At 37.2% G+C, this 17,669-nt stretch overlaps 1 pseudogene; it reads right to left on the bottom strand.

The window, feature by feature from the left end:
• Nucleotides 1-12,863: 12,863 nt before the first annotated feature.
• LOC114033873 lies at nt 12,864-13,115 on the bottom strand (annotated as a pseudogene).
• Nucleotides 13,116-17,669: the final 4,554 nt, after the last annotated feature.

The raw sequence follows: 17,669 nt of genomic DNA, 5'->3' as shown, positions 1-17,669 counted from the left end.
CAACCCAGTGGTGGTTATCTACAGAGAGATGAAATAACTACTTTGGCAGAACCAAACTGTACTTAACCGTACTACTGCACACATAGTACTGCTCAATAAATGTTTGATCAGCAGTTGAATTTAGCATATTGAATGAATATGCTCTTCATGTTTTTCTGTATGAGGCAATTAGGTGGATCTATGTATAACACGCTGGACCTGGAGTCAGGAAGACCTGAGTTCGAAACCTACCTCATGCACTAGCTAGGTAATTGTGGCCAATTCACTTAACCTCTCTCTATCTCGTTTCTCTCATCTGTAAAAAAGGGATAATAATAGCACCTACCTCTTAGGGTTATTACGAATATAACACAATAATTCTAACAAACTTTAAAGTAATTCATAAATGCTAGCTATTTATTATTCCATGTTCTAGCCAAAATGGATTCTTCTTCATTCCCCATTTTTGTTCTTCCTTATTCTATTTCTGTAAGTGTGTTAACACCATCCTTATGACTGGAATTGACTACCTACCCATAAACATCCAGTCTGTTGAAGTCCTTCCCATCCTTTCAAGACCCACCATGGGCACCACCCAAGACATGGAACTGCAGAGTAAGCTGGATTTGGAGTTAGAGAACTTGGGTGTGGATTCTGGATCTGACACTTATTATACAGGACTATTGTGCTATAATGGAAAGAGCACTGGATCTGGAGTCAGGGGACTTGGATTCAAAACCCAACTCTGCTACTTATTGTAGTCATTGCTTGTGTGACTGTGAGCAAGTCACTTAACTTGTTTGGATCTTAGTTTCTTCATCTCTATGTAGAACCCAGGACTCCCCTCAGCCATTAGTCCCTAAAAGCTACCACTGGTATGAAGCATTTTGTGGCTCATCATCATATACTCCAAACCACAGTTTACAAAACCCCACTGATATATTTGTGTTTACTGGGCCAACAAAAGAACATATCAACTCAACATGAAAGACATTTAATTAAAGAGCATAGCTGTATAAAGACAAGAAGGATGCCCTCCAGGATGGCAGATGCAGTCTGGGACAATCAGAGAGTGGGAAGAGCCTCTACCACACCAGGGATTCCCTGTCCCTTTGTTTTCCCCCTTTACCCTTGCTGCTTGACTCACTAGCTGAGATTGGACTCAAAATTCCATTCCTTCTAATACCATAAAAGACCACCAAGCCTCACCACTTGCCCTGCTTATATACCCTGAAGTCCTCCAGCACTGTCATCTTAACTGCTTATATAACTTAAGGACCTCTGGGCCTTATCAGCCACTCTATCTTTACATACTTAAGGCTTCCAGGCTTTTCTGTATGCCCTGCAGCTGAATTTTCTTTTTATATTTTGCCTCCCCCAATTAGAGTATGAGCTCCTTGCTTTAGCCATTTGTATACCCAGTACTTGGCACAATGCATGGCACACAGTAGGTCCTTAATAGTCAATAAGTCAATAAACTTTCATTAAGTGCCTACTACATGCCCGACACTCCCTCTGCACTGGGGATACAAAAAGGGGCAAAAGACAGTTCTTGCCCTCAAGGAGTCTACAATCTAATAGGGAAGACAACAAGCAAACAAATATGCATAAGCAAAGTATACTCTGGATAAATAGGAAATGATTAAAAGAAGAAAGCAATAGAATTAAGAGAAGTTTGGGAAAGCATCCTGTAGATGATGGGATTGAAGCTGAAACTTAAGGGATGCCAGTAGAGAGAGATAAAGAAGGAAAGCATTCTAGGCATGGGGGCAATCACAGAAAATGACCAGAGCTGAGAGATGAAATATCTTGTTTGTGGAACAGCAAGGAGGCCAGTGTCACTAGATTGAAAGTATGTGGCAAGAAGTATTTTTCATTCATTGTTCACTCTTGTTACCATGCTAACAGTGTAGACACACTCAAGGAAAACACACGGAGGGTCAGGGAAAAATGTCTGCAGTGTTGTTGCTCATTCCTCCAAAGAATTGCTGAATATCTCTGATGATACCATAGGGCAAGCTACTTTCTCCAGCGAAATGGGGTGCTCTGCTATGTTCTCTCTGCTGTGTTCCTCTCTGCTGAATATGTATTGTATTTATATACAAAGTTCATATTTCATGAGCTCCATTAATGTATGTCATCTGCACAAATGTGTAATGCCCTCTCCAATACATCTGATTCACGAGTCAACGTGGTCACCGGCCAAATGGTGCTGGTGCTTCTGCCATGATTTGTCAGCTCAAAAACCTTAGCATCCTCAGACCTGTCAGCCTGGAGACTCAATCCTGAGCATGGAGATGCCCCAGGGTAACTTCAAGTATCCTTCAGTTGACTAATCTGTTGGACTAGAAAACCTCTCATGTCTCTTTCATCTATAATTCTATTATATATCTGCGTGAATTTGGGCCAGTCAATTGACGTTCACTAGATCTGTTTCCTCAACTATAAAATGGAGGAGGGGGGGTTAGTCCCTCATAGGAACAACTAAGTGGTATAGTGGATAGAGTACAGGGCCTGAAGTCAGGAAGACTCATCTTCCTAAATTCAAATCTAGCCTCAGACTCTTACCAGCTGTGTGACCCTGGACAAGTCACTTAATCTTGTTTGCCTCAGTTCCTCATCTGTAAAATAATCTGGAGAAGGAAATGGCAAACCACTCCAGTATCTTTTCCAAGAAAACCCTAAATATGGTCATGAAGAGTTAGACCTGACTGAAATGACTCAACAACAAAAGTCCCTCATAAGTGGTTCACCCATTTCTAAATCTAAGATCTAGTGATCTCCCTTCATGACATTTCCACAGATTGTCTTGCATCTTACCACCCCCACTAACAACAATTTCTGCCCTAAAATTTCCCATAATATTTTGAAGATCTTTAGAATGTATTACACTTAGCCTTCTATTGTACCCCACATACATATAAAATCACAGGATCTTATATTTTAGAGATGGAAAAGATCTTAAGAATCATCTAGTTTTTTCATTTTATAGAGAAAACTAAGCAGAGAGAAGTCTCTTCAACCACATCTGCCATTAGATTGTAAATTCCTTGAAAGCAGGATTTCTGTAATGTATTTTTGGGTCTCTCAAATGTTGCACAATATCGTACACACAGTACATGTAAATACTTAGTACATATTTATTCTGGACCAGTGAATTCAATTACAGAGACATACTATCAATGGTAATAATAAGTAGACAATATAACATATTTGTTCTAATCAGGTTATATTCAATCCAATTTCTTTTACATAAGACAGGGATGAAGTAATGGAGCATATATGATGTCCTGTCATTGTTTCCCTGAATTTCTCCCAGTACAACTCAGAGACATCAAACAAGTGCTATTAATGTTATGTTACTAGGATTGACTATGTCAACAGCAGATGGGGTTCTGAGTTACCATCCGTTCAACACTGAGTGACTGAAGGATTGCTCTTTTATCTTTTGGAAAGAAGATATTTAATCCTTAGAGATTTTTAAAAAATAAATTGTGAGTATTTTTAAATAATTTCATAAGTCCAAATATAGTAGCTATTAACAAAAATAAACATTTAAATATTTTTGGACCATTATATAAGTTCATTGTCATAGGAAAACTCAACATAGCGGAAACCCCTTCTACCATTGCTCTGCAATGTACCTGGAATACTCGGAGGTTTAAGTAATTTGCCCAGGGTCACACAGTATGAATCAGAGGTGGGATATGAACCCAGGTCTTCCTGAATCTAAGGCCAGTTCTCTATCCACTGCCTCTCTTCCAAATATTCAAATAAAGAAACAATTTAAAAAATTATCATATAACAATAATAATAAGACCCATTTATACAGATCTTTAAAGTTTGAAACACATTTTACATAGTTTCACTTATTCAAATGGAAAGCAAAAACTCCAACCTATTCACAGTTTATACTTTCAATGTGTAAACTTAAACAAAATAATAACAATAAAGTCATTTGTTTCTGCAGTCATTTCTTTTTTATTGTAATTATTTTTTTCAAATGTTGTTGCTATCATCATTTCTTGTAGAAAGATTCTGATAAAAGTTAACAAGGTTAAAGGAAAAGTGAATGTTTGCTGTGTTTTCACAACGAACATGCATTCTTATAAAAAGTATAAACATCCACACTGAAACAACATTTGATATTTACTTCTGGCACTGGTGATGTCTCCCTGTGAGCCTTCATTTCTCTGTTTACTTTTTGGCTAACTAACATCACACCAAACATAATGGTTGTTTCAGTCAGTTCCAAAGGACCCAGTCACAAATCTTGAAGTAAGAATGTTTTATCTATCTTGGGAGAAAAAGGAATTATCAAAGAAGGAAAAGGGACAACTGAATAGGGTAAGAAAAATAATACTGAAGGCAGAGAGAATAGATATGCTTAATTTTTATTTTGCTTCTGTTTTCTCAACCAGGGAGTAGTATCTTTGGACTGGAAGGGACAGAACAAATATAGCTAATACCTACACATAAGGTGATACATAATAGGAGAGCAAGTAGGCAGCTGCTGCCACTGATGTCCACCAGGGGGCAACCTGACCTGAGGAAAGTGAAGATTTGAAGAAGAATAAATTTCAATGTGCCCTAGTTCCACCATGGGAGAGGTGAAGTCAGTGTTCCAGTAAGTCTTTGTCCATGGAGGAAAACGTGGCCACCATGGTGCTGTTGAAGCCCATACTGCTGTTGTAAAATGTTTTACTCTGAAAAAAATGCAGCAAACAACAAACATGCACAGACACTACCTCCACTATCACCACCACCAACAGCAACAACTTGCTGACAGTAAACATCAGAATCAACAGCAACAAAACAAACATGCCAGAATGATGGTGATTCATCAGTTTGTATGCTGGTTTATATCGGAGTTCTTCAAAACAATTCATATTCATTAGCTAAGTGTGTTACATGTATTAAAGTTAAAACTTCATTTAAAGCAATATGAAAAGGATAAGTCTTAGGGATCAAAACAACATACTTAAGCTTTTCTAGCTCACATTATAGTCAAAATGTAGTTCAGGCTTTACTTTGGTTGTATTTTATCATGCACTTCAGGACCCTATTAGGAGGAGTTAGAATTATAAATGACAAATATTCCACAAAATAATTGTCTTGCTGTCACTCAACATCCCTACTTACATCAATTTTATAGCTGCAAAATGTGCAACTTCATGACAATTATACACAGAGACTTCTTCTGTTATGTGAAGACTCTATATTTGAAAAGGCATTAAAATCACTTCAGAAATAGGCAACATTTCTCTTCAAAACTCCACTTGGGAATCAAAGCAAAGAGAATCCCAGAATAGATTTGTGAAGGAACAAGTGGATATGGTAGACTACTTTTAAAATGTTATGTATTATGGTTTATCTTTCTTTTTAAAATGTTATGTATTATGGTTTATCTTTCTTGGTCAACCAGAGCAAAATTAATGTGGTTATGTTACTAAACAAAAAACTATTTGGCTAAATAAGACGGGGAAGGTGATTGATTTTAGGTTCCTGGGCCCAAATGAAATATATATTTAGACAAGGAATGGCAGATAAGATTGTTGAGTTATTGTCAGTGATTTTTGAAAAATCATGAAGAACAGAGAAGGAACTTTAAGATTGGAAGAGGGGAAATGTTGGCAATTTTCAAAAACAGAAGATAGTGGAACATATAAATTGCAGGATGATGAGCTTGACTTCAATTTCTGGCAAAATTCTAAGTGGATTATTAAACGAATGGTTAGTGACCATTTAGAAAATAAAGCCGTGATCAGCAACATGGCTTCAAGAATATGTCATGCCAGACTAACCATATTTCCTTTTTGGATAATGTTGTTAAACTTGGAGGGCAAAGTAAATGTCCTGGATTTTAGTCTGGTTTACCCGGATATTAGAAAAGTATTCGTTAAAGTATTTCATACTATTCTGGTAGACAAGATGTAGAAATGCAAGTCAGGCAATAATATAATTAGATGGAATCGGCATTGGTCAGATGAAAAGATCAGTTCCATATGAGCTTGAGAAGAGGTCTCCAATTGAGTTCCCCACAATTCTGCACTTGGCCCTCAGCTGTTTAACATAATTTTGTCAGTAACTTGAATAAAGGCAAATATAGGATGCTTATCAAATTTTCAGCAGCCTCAAAGCTGAGAGAGATAACTAACAAACTGGATGACAGAGCCAGAATTCAAGAAGATTTTGATGAAGATCATTGGGATTAATCTAATAAAATAAAAACTTAAAGGGTGAAATTTAGTCTTACACTTGAGTTTTTAAAAATTAACTTCACTAGTACAAACTGGGAGAAGTATGGCTATGATTAGACAGAAGATCATCTGAAAATGAGATAGGTGTTTTGATGGATTGCCTGCTCAATATGAATCCATGGAGTCATAGAGCAACCACGAAAGTGAATGTGATGTTAGGTACATGAAGAGAAGTGTATCTCCCAGGAACAAAGAGGTAATAGTCTCATTTTACTCATCAGATCTGATGTTCAATTCTGGATGCCACATGTAAATGCAACGTTTATAAACTCTAAGGATTCTTACCTAAATTCCCCCTCTCACTGGCAAGACAGGTCCCAGAGCAAGACTAGATTTTGCACTCCTTATTCCAGTTACCAGAGCAAGACTGTATCTTCCCCTCAGGATTCTAGGGGTAACCCTGAGAAGTTGGTGGTATCTTTCTAATGTTATTGACTCAAGCCCTTTTACAATGCTCCTCAATACCAATCACCAGTTATCTCCTCAATATCATCTAACTGGTGATAATTAACATTTCTTCAGTGTCGTCAATATCTTTGATTAGCACCTGATATCATTTAACCATTCATATCAATAAGCTTTCCTACAAGCTAATTACTGAGATGAAAAGTATAACAAGGATAGAAGTACAAAGCATTCCCCTCAAAATCTAGGGGCATATTCTTCCTTCTATCACCTCAGTCCCTAGAGATAGGGGACTAAAACTTAAATGGTTGCCACAAAGAATTCACCCCACTAAACTCTCTTCCAAAGGCATATCCTTGGGACTAAGTTGCTTCCTTGTTCACAGATAGCATTCTTTCTTTTCAGTGTCAATTCACTGCTAGACCAGGTCAAGCAGGTCACCAGCGGGTTCACTCCTCACTGATCCTGACTGCCCAGAAACTCTGATTTGTATTCTAGTTTCTCATCACTTGGTCCTCTTCCAATTTTCTGAAGCTCATAAGATTGCAGCCTAATCCATTCTGTCTCTAATATTCCTTCACCTAAGGCTGGGAAGTATAGATATCACAGGGAGAAGAGCAACAGCGGGGTCATGTACTCATGTCTTTATGTTCATCCAAGAGGAAGAATAAAAATTAGCAAATTGACATTCTTTCTACCCAAAGACTTACAGCAGTTTTTGCCTTCCTCACTTAAATGTAGCCAGCAGGAAAGGGAACAAAGACAAAGTGTCTGGCTCAGAAGGCAATTAGAAAGCCTTTCCTCTACCATATAGGAAGTGGACAGAAAAGTCATTTAGTAACTGTGCAATTCTCAGCAGCAAGAGATAGATAAATTCCACTTGAAATAATTGTAGACAATATAAAATACTTAGGAGTCTAACTGCCGAGACAAACCCAGGAACTATATGAACACAATTACAGAACACTTTCCACACAAATAAAATCAGATCCAAATAATTGGAATTGCTCATGGGTAGGCCAAGCAATATAATAAAAATGATAATTTTATCTAAATTAATTTATTTATTCAGTGCCATACTAAACTACCAAAAAATTAGTTTATAGAGTTAGAAAAAATAATTTTAAAAATCCATCCAAAAGAACAAAAGGTCAAGAATATTAAGGGAATTAATTTTTAAAAAAAATGCAAAGGAAGGTGACATAGCCATACCAGATCTCAAACTCTATTACAAAGCAGCAATCATCAAAACAATCTAGTGCTGTCTAAGAAATAGAGTGGTGGATCAGTGGAATAGATTAGGTACACAATACATATCAGGATGTGACCATAGCAATCTTGTATTTGATAAACACAAAGATCCAAGCTTTTGGGACAAGAACTCACTATTTGACAAAAACTGCTAGGAAAACTGAAAAAGCAGTTTAGCAGAAACTAAGGATAGACCAATACCTTACATTGTATACCAAGATAAGGTCAAAATGGATACAAGATTTAGACATAAATGGTGATACCATAAGCAAATTAAGGGAGCATAGAATAGTTTACCTATCATACTTATAAATAAGGGAAGAATTTATTGCCAAACAAGAGATAGAGAGCATTACGGGATATAAAATGGATAACTTTGATAACATTAAATTTAAAAGGGTTTGCACAAACAAAACTAATGTGGTTAAGATTAAAGGAAAACAGAAAACTGAGGGGGGTGAAGGAGGGAATTTTACAGCAAGTTTTTCTGAGAAAGACCTCATTTCTCAAATATATAAAGAACTGAGTCAAATTTAATAGACTCTGAGTCATTATCCAATTGATAAACAGTCAAAGGATATGAACTCAGTTTTCAGATAATGAAACCAAAACTATCTATAGTCATATGAAAAAATGCTCTAAATCACTATCGACTAAAGAAATGCAAATTAAAACAACTCTGAAGTACCACCTCACACCCAAGAGATTGGCTAACATGACAGAAAAGGAAAATGACAAATGTCGGAGGGGATTGGGAAAACTGGGACACTAATGAACTGTTGGTGGAGTTGTGAACTGATCCAACTATCCTGGAGAGCAATTTGGAGCTATGCCCAATGGGCTATAAAACTGTGTATACCCTTTGATCAAGCAATAATACCACTACTAGGTCTGTATCCCAAAGAGAAAAAAAAGGACCCATAGGTACAAAAATATTAACAGCAGTTCTTTTTGTGGTGGCAAAGAATGAAAACTGAGGGGATGTCCATCAGTTGGGGAATGGCTGAACAAGTTGGGGTATTTGATTGTGATGGAATACCATTATGCTATAAGAAATGAGAGGCAGGATGATTTCAGAAAAACCTGGAAAGATTTATGTGAACTGATACAAAGTGAAGTGAACAGAACCAGGAGACGATTGTACACAGTACCAGCAATATTATATGATGAACAACTGTGAATGACTTAGCTCTTCTTAGCAATTTAAAGAGCTAAGACAATTCTGAAGGACCTTTGATGAAAAATGCTACCCATCTCCAAAGAACTGATGGAATCTGAATGCAGATTGAAGAATACTGTTTTTTTTTTTTAACTTCCCTCATTTTACTTGGGGTAGGGGGAGGGTCTCTATTTTCTTTTACAACATGACTAATATGGAAATATGCTTTGCATGACTGCACATGTATAACCTTTATCAAATTGCCTGTCTTCTCAATGAGGGGGGAGGGGAGGGAAGGGAGGAGAGAATTTGGAACTCAAAATTGTTTTTTAAAAAAAGGGTAAAAATTGGGGCAGCTAGGTGGCGCAGTGGATAGAGCACTGGCCCTGAAGTCAGGAGGACCTGAGTTCAAATCCAGCCTCAGACCAAACACTTGACACTTACTAGCTGTGTGACCCTGGGCAAGTCACTTAACCCCAATTGTCTGAAAAAAAGGAAAAATTGTTTTTATGTGCAATTGGAAATGTGTGTGTATGTATATATACATACATATACATACATATATATATATATTTCCTTTCTTTAAAAAAAAATTGTGCGTTTTCTGAAGTGGAGAGCAGGACACTCAGTTACACATTTCAAGAAGTTGACTCATCAAACATCCACGTTTCCAGGAATGGGCCCTCATTGGCCATTCTCTTGTTACATAAGGGAAGAAAACAATAACCTGCAAAGTATTCAGGGGGTCATAGGTAGCTAGGATAATGAAAAACCTAGGATAAAGATCTGTTGAAATTCTCTGAAAAAGAAAAGAATTGCGGTGCAGAGGGAACATGGTAGCTGTTTTCAAGTATATGAAGACGGAAGAGGGTTTAGAATCCTTGTTTGCTCCTGGGAAATTGGGTAGAAGTTTGAGGTGGGGCATTTAGGCTTGAAGCCAAGAAACAATTCCTAACAATGAAAGCTATCAAAAAGTGAAATGGCCTTGCTCAGACCTGTTTTCCCTGGATGAAGGTCTTTAAGCAAAGACTAGGTGAGTACTTGTTAGGTATATACTAGAGGGAATTATCTTTCAGGTATAAAGGTTGGACGAGTGACCTCTGATGTTCCTTCTCACTCTGAATTCCATGATTGTGTGTTTGCCTCTGATTCTAATTATGAATTATCTATTCTGTTCCATTGATTTTTTGCTAATTTTTATTCAGTGTGAGATAGTTTTCATAATTATCCCTTTCACACTATAATTTTAAATCTGTCAGTGCAATTCTCTCTTACTAATTTTTTTGTTCATGTTCTTTCATATAAACGATCAATTCATCTACTTCTATGAAGTAGCACATTGGCATTTTAACCAGTACTGCATTCGATCTAAAAATTAATTTGGGTAGTATCAACTTTTTAAAAACTATATTGGAAATAAATAAATAAATCTTCCCCTAAAAAAAAAAACCTATATTGGCATAACCTAGTTTTATACATTGAATATCTAATTATTTGATTCAGTGATCACTTATGTTAAAAGAAATTTAGAATTGTCTTTATATTGGTATTTATTCAGTTCTTGGTCATTTAATTCCCAAGAATTTGATTCATTTTGTTGTTATTATAAATAGTGTTTTGTTTCTATCAATTTCTCTCAATCTGTTAGTAAAAGTCTATTGACCCTCCTGTTTCATATGTAAATGTTTTGGGGATTGTCTGGCTTAACTAGGTCTCAAATCGAGTTTTCTACAAATTTATTTTCCCTTCCACTTCATCTCACTGTTTTTGTAAGGTGCTGCTGCTCATAATCTTTTACCAATCTCCTATGTGACATTCAATTCAACAAACATTTATTAAGTACTCATGATGTATAAGGCGTTGTGCTAGGTTCTGGGAATAAAAAGATTATATTTTAAGATTTCTACTGAGAAGAAGCTTACATTTTACTAGAGAGAAAGAATATATTTACAGACAAATACGAAGTATATACTCAGTAATTTCAAAGGGAGCTGGTAAGCACTTACAATTGGGGAGGGGGAGGATCAGAAAGCAGTGTGGTTGGAGCCAAAGGAAGAAAGTATGTAGTTGAAGTGGGTGATCAGCAGAGTCAGAAGCTGAAGAAATATCAAGTAAAATGATGATGGAAAAAAAGACCACCGAAAGCTGTAGGCCATGGAAATTGAAGAGGTTGATGAACTAGGAATTCAGGGTGTTTGAGAGGATATCAGCATACATATTGAAGACTCCAAAGGTAAGAGCAGAAGTTGGGTTGAAGAGGAAGACTGAGCCAGGTAATAAACCCCTTGAAAAAGGAGGGAGAATGACCTGGAAGTCATTTGTAAATGGCTGGAAAACTGGAGTGATGATGGCAAAGGAATGGTCTGGAAGTGGGAGTGATGGACGAGGAACATGACTGTGCCTCCTTCTCCTGGCCCAGGGTTCAGAGAGAAAGAGTACCTTGTGCTGAAGAGGATGACTAAGGTGAAGTATTTTCTGTGGACAACCGTTTCCCATTACCCTACAAAGAATGTGAAGTTAAAAGCTACAGGATAAGGGAGGGTTTGTTAACAAGATCCGGAGTTGCTAAGGACAATTCATTTTGCAAATGAGTTTATATTTTAAATTGGTATTACCCGTGGCTTCTATGCCTCTCCATTTGACTAGGAAATCAAGTGTTTGCTGACTGAAGAACTTAAGGGGTTCTTTTGAACTTGCAATGATTGCCATAACCTCTTTGGGAAAAATCAATAATCTATCTTCTTTTCCTTTGTCCATTTTTCGAATAGGTCAATCTGGAACTTTTATAATTACATGCATTCATATCTTCAACCTTTTTAAAATTTTACTGATGCTTTTTCTCTCATATCATAGTCATATGTATGTGTGTACATAGATATACACACACATTATATATATAACATAGATATATACATATTTGCATATTTTTCCCATTGAACTCTAGCAAAGCAAAATGGTTAAGCAAAACCAATCAACCAATCACTCATGTCTGAACACATTCCACATCAATGGTCCCTGCATCTCTCTATCGAGAGGAAAATTTATTTCATTATCTGTTGTCCTGTATACCAATAATGGTCACTGCAATCTATCAAGGTTCAGCTATGTTTGAGTGTTGTTTTTGCTTACACTATTTTAGCCATTGTGTGTCTTTTCTCTGGTTTATATAAAGCTTTCTTCATTCACCCTGTATCAGTTTGTACTAGTCTTCCAATGTTCCTCTGAATTCCTCATATTCATCATTTGTTATGGCATGATAATGCTATTACATTCACAGACCACAATTGAACCATTCCTCTATCAATGGGCACAGAATTTGTTTCCAGTATTTTTCCACCACAAAAAGTTCTATGAATATTTTAGTATATTTAGCATATTAAGTAATTAATATTTGGTATGTAGGGACTTCCATTTTGTCAGTCTCCTCTGGATTAGCGTATGAACAAGATAATAACTTTTTCCTTGCAAAATTCCAAATTATTTTTGTCCAACCAGAGTGGTTAGACTAATCCACAATTTCAACAACAATATATTAGGATGTCTATCTTCCCACACTCCATCCAACAATGCTTATTTCTTTTTTATTCCTTCTTCCAATTTGGTATTGGCTCTGACCTTTGCCTGAACTAGGTGATGGTGGTGGTTGTTGTTTGTCCTTTATTCTTTTCTTTTTCAAGTTTCACATCTTTATTCATCTGTTAAACTCAACACTATTTCATGCAACATGAGGGGAAAATCAAGCATTTCCTAATTGTGTGTAGAATTGTTCGGACCTTCATTCTCAGCAGCTGAAAAAGCATCATTTTTACTCAGAATTTTGGGCCTTCTTTCTTCAATTTGCTAAGGTCCACATTCACAGAGTGGAACTGGTACTGATCAGTGGGATTCATTTTGTTCCAAGGCTCTGGGTTATTCTTTCTGTCCCAACCGACGTCAAGATTGACCAGCCCCAGGACGTACAGAGTTGCGCCCCCCTCCACCCCCCCCCCCGCTCCGATGAACATGAACAGGGGGATCAAGTTCGGGTGCTTCTTGGCCTGGTTGATGATCATGGGGAACATGGTGGCAGCTGAGGGACTCCGTGGCTGCGTTCACTTGTCCATTTGCTCTCGGCCCAAAGTCATCACACAGGAGGAGGATGAGGAACACCGTTTGTCCTTTATTCTTGAAGAGGACCGTGACATCAGGACAGTGATGTCATGACTTCCAAGTGAATTGGATTTAAGTAAGGGAATGCTGTGCAAAGTCACTAGCCTCACTCTCTCCTCAGGAGCCATCTGGGTCCAGTGCCAAGATATAGATTGGGATGACTAGAGATGGCTCTGGATGCAATGGGAGACCTTGGCCTTTTTAAGCTAAGGTCTGTTTAGTTCTCACTTTGACTGAGGCAACACTGATTCAGTGATTAAGACTTGGTTAAAAAAAAAAAAATGAGCCAAGGAATGGCCCCTTTTATCTAATTAAAAAAAAAAAGTCGATCTGGGAGGGGAAGACCCTCAGGGTTTCTGGCCAAAACAGAAACAATTGCTATTTACATTCACTCTGAGTCTCTGGACCCAAACTATGACCACTAAGTAGGCTTGGGCTGGAACCTATTGCTGGCCTATCAATGAGAGCCAGAGCAAATTGGATTTAAGGTATGGTTTTTAAGACAGAAATCTAGCCTGTAAACCACAAGATATCTTGCTAGGTTTCAGCCTTCAAAATTTACATTCCTTTGGGCAGAGCACTACTGGTAAGGGTAAGATACCTTATGTTGACTGAGGGAGAGGAAGGAGTGGAAGAAGGGGAAGGAGGGGAAGGGAGGAAAGAAGGGAAGGGAGATGTGAGTTGGGGGAAGGGGCTGCATTATCCAACTGAAACTGATCAATTGGGTCCCCAGTGGGACAGCTCAGACCCCTCAGAAGTTGTTTGTCCTTCATTCTTGAAAGGGACCATAACATCAGGAAAGTGATGCTATGACTTGCAAGTGAATTGGATTTAAGTGAGGGAGGACTGTGCCAAGCCACCAGCCTTACTTTATCCTATGGGGCCATCTGAGTCCAAATATAGACAGGACTACTGGAGGTGGCCCCCAGTCAATGGTTAGACTACACATAGGCAATTAATTCTGAAGTGACTCTCACAGAAGTAGCCAATCATTTCCTGTCTTTTAAGAGATCATAGAGAAACAGTAAGTTGTAAAGAGGCCTTAAGATACAGTTAGAAAACTAGCCTTGAAATCCAAAAGACTGGACTCAAGTCCCTTAATTCATAGTGACCCCTGGCAAGTAATTTGCTCTTCAGGAAACTCTAAGGCTTTAAGTTGTAGATATGATGAGGTCTAGATTCTTGTGGTTCTGGGGCCTCAAAATGGTACAGTGGGTCCTGCCCAAAAGAATTCAACCCAAATCTTCTTTCAGACAGAGACAAAGTTTTTTATTAGGGATAAATCATACAGGCCAGACTCTTAAGGAATCTGAACAACAGTGACGGTGTAAGGAGGAGTGGGCATGAGGAAGTCTCAGTGTTTAAATAAATTAGGGCTAAGGTGGATCTTATATACACTCAAATAATTTTGTTTGTTCTGAGGAGGGGCTGGGAGAAAGATCCTGAAGCTGGGGTAAGTTTAGGGAGAATTCTGATTGGAATGTCTGGGAGGTTGAATAGACAATGGGAATAGATAAGAAGGGAACTGGAAGGAAGATGTTTGAATGGGGTCTGGATAAGATCAAAGGTGGAAAATATACTAGAGCTTCATTAGGTTTTCAAAGGGAGATGGGGAGAGTCAATAAGGAAAAGCCATTGAGTGTAATATAGCCTCAGGTAACCGTTTGAGACTAGTGTGAGTTTAAGGGTTTTCTGGGACCTGTAGACATTCTTTTTGGGGTGAGGGGCAAATGTCTCAGCTTGAGCCCATAACCCATCAGATGGGTTGATGATTTGCACTGGTGGAGGGAGTTTCCAAATTCGGAGATCTTCCACATATATGGAATAAAAGGATCCAAACCAAAAAGAAGAAATATAGTCAATTTCATTTTTTGTGATAGGAGTGGATATTTGCCCTGCTCAATACCTGAAAGATATACAGGCATGAAGCTTCTGAATAGTCTAAAAATGTTTTAGTCCCTTTCATTATATAATCCCAAATGATATTTTCCAATATATTTTTCACAATCTTTCCTCATTCACACCTTTATATTAAAGGCATCTAGTATCAGTTGGTTTGGAAGATTTTTGTCAAGGTTTGTAGAATTTCTCTACCCCTCCATCTGCTGCAGCAGATACTTACATACAAGCTGCAATGATCTTTACGGTCATTATAAGCACTGCAAGGCAAGATAACCATGTGCTCCATAATAGGATCTCTTTTTCCCTTTTTGGACATAATGAAATAACTTTGCCACTTTTCAGAGAGAATGTGAGCCATCATTCCATTTAGCTGCAACTTCCTGTATCTTCTGGTTTTGTTTATAGTGACAATGGTGGTACCACTAATAAAGTACTAGTAATTAGAAACAAAATAAATAGTAGTGTTTTAAATAAAACACTTATAAGTATTTTTTGTGCATATAGGTCCTTTTTTTTTGTCTTTATCCCCAGAGCTTAACACAGTGCCTGGCACATAGTAGGTGCTTAATAAATTTTATTGATTGATTTTTAGATATAGAACCAATAATAAGATCATTTGATCAAAGGATATGATCAGTTCTGTGACTCATGTGTTGCAAGATTACACCCCCAAAACTGCACAATTCTCCAATCCCACCATCAGTATAATAGAATGCTTGTTTCCAGAAAGCATTCCAACATTGAATTTTTTCTAATTTTTGCTATTCTTAACCAATTTTGTAGGTGTAAAGGGGTGTAAGGTTGTCTTTTTAGGAAATTTGAATATTCTTCATGTCATTATGAACAATCTGTATTTCCCTCTTCAAAAACTGCCTTCACAAAATTTGACAATTTTTCCATTGTGGAATGCATTTCACTCATTTATCAGTTCCTAAGAGATTGTAAAAGCCAGTCCTTTTTCTGATACATTTACTATAAATACATTTCCTAATACATCTGTTTTCTTTTTAGTCTTTTGGGTATTATCTCTTTTTCTTATAAAATTCTTTTATCTTCATATAATCAAGTCGACTGACTGTTTCCAATGTTTGTTTGTTTTTTCTCCCATTTGTTTGAATGATAAACGATTGTCCTCTCTACAGCAAATGCAAATATGCTATTCCTTTTTCTTCTGGTTTTGTATGATTGGTTTTTTTATTTAGGCCATTGATCCAGTTGGAATTTATTGTAGCAGATGGTGTGAGGTATGTATCTAAACTAATTTTTCGCTACACAACTATCCAATCTTCCCAACATTTTTCATTGAATAATGATTCCCCAATGTTTTTAGTCATGAGGTTATCAAATGCTAATGTCTTATATACATTAAGTTCCAGTTCTGCTTTTTCTATTTTGTTCTATTGATCTGTTTTCTCTTCTCCCCCACCCAATGCCAGAGACATATTTATAACTATTGCTTTATAAAGCACTTTGAAACCTGGTAAGCAAGATCCCATTCAACTATTCTCTTTTTTTTACAACCTTTCTTGATATTCTTGTAAATCTGTTTCTTGGTTTGTTTGTTTGTTTGTTTGTTTTCATAAAACAACTTTATAATGCTTTAAGGTTTGCAAAATGTTGTATATGTACTATCTCATCTAATCTTCAAAACACCTCTACTGTGAGGTAACTACAACAGGTATTATTGCACATCTTTTACAGATAAAGAAACTGAGGGTCAGAGAATTTAAGATACTTGCTCAGTCACATAATTAATATGTCAAGGGTCAGATTCATTCTGAGTCAGGTCTCTGACCCTGAGACCAGTGTTCTTTCCACTACATCATGATGTTTCTCATACGAATGAGACCATTTAATCATGTGATATGGCCTGTTGATATTTTTATTGGTATCTCATTAAATCTAGGAACTTACTTAAAAAATACTGACATTTTTACTATTTAACCTAATCAAGTATAGGGGATACCTTCTTATATAGTCAATTCTTTCTTGATTTCTTCCAAAATCATTTCAAAGTTATTTATAGCTCCTCTCACATGAATTAATAGGTTAATGAACAAATATTTGATGCATTTTTTTAATTGTTGTCAATACTAGTTCTCTTTTTTTCTTGCTGGATCATTAGCCATCTTCCACAGCCAGCAATGGTAATGGGCCAAGATTTGAGAAGAAACCTACTATGAACTTCTGGCTTCCTGAAATCCAGATAGGATTAACTATAGCATCACCAGAAACTGAACTAGGTGGGCCTCAGCAACTTGGAGCAAATCACTCCTTGAAAGGTATGTTCAGCCAATGGTGGCTGAACATACCTGTAATCTCTGCTACTAGGGAGGTTGAGGCTGGTGGATCGCTTGAGCTAAGGAATTGTGAGTTATGGTGGATGAAAGCTAAATCTGTTGTCCAGACTAAGTCTAGCTCCAATATGGTGAGCCCTCAGGAAAAGTGGGATCACTAGATTGCCTAGGGAGGGAAGGAACTAGTCCAAGTTGGAAACAGAGCAAGTCAAAGCCCCCATGTTGATCAGGAATGCAATCAGACCTGTGATTGGCCTGATTGAACAC

The sequence above is a fragment of the Vombatus ursinus genome, unplaced genomic scaffold, assembly GCF_900497805.2.
Source record: "Vombatus ursinus unplaced genomic scaffold, bare-nosed wombat genome assembly UNPS02007612.1, whole genome shotgun sequence".
NCBI classification, from domain to species: Eukaryota; Metazoa; Chordata; class Mammalia; order Diprotodontia; family Vombatidae; genus Vombatus; species Vombatus ursinus.
Note: the sequence above shows the minus strand (reverse complement) of the source record. Positions and strands in the feature narration are given on the sequence as shown.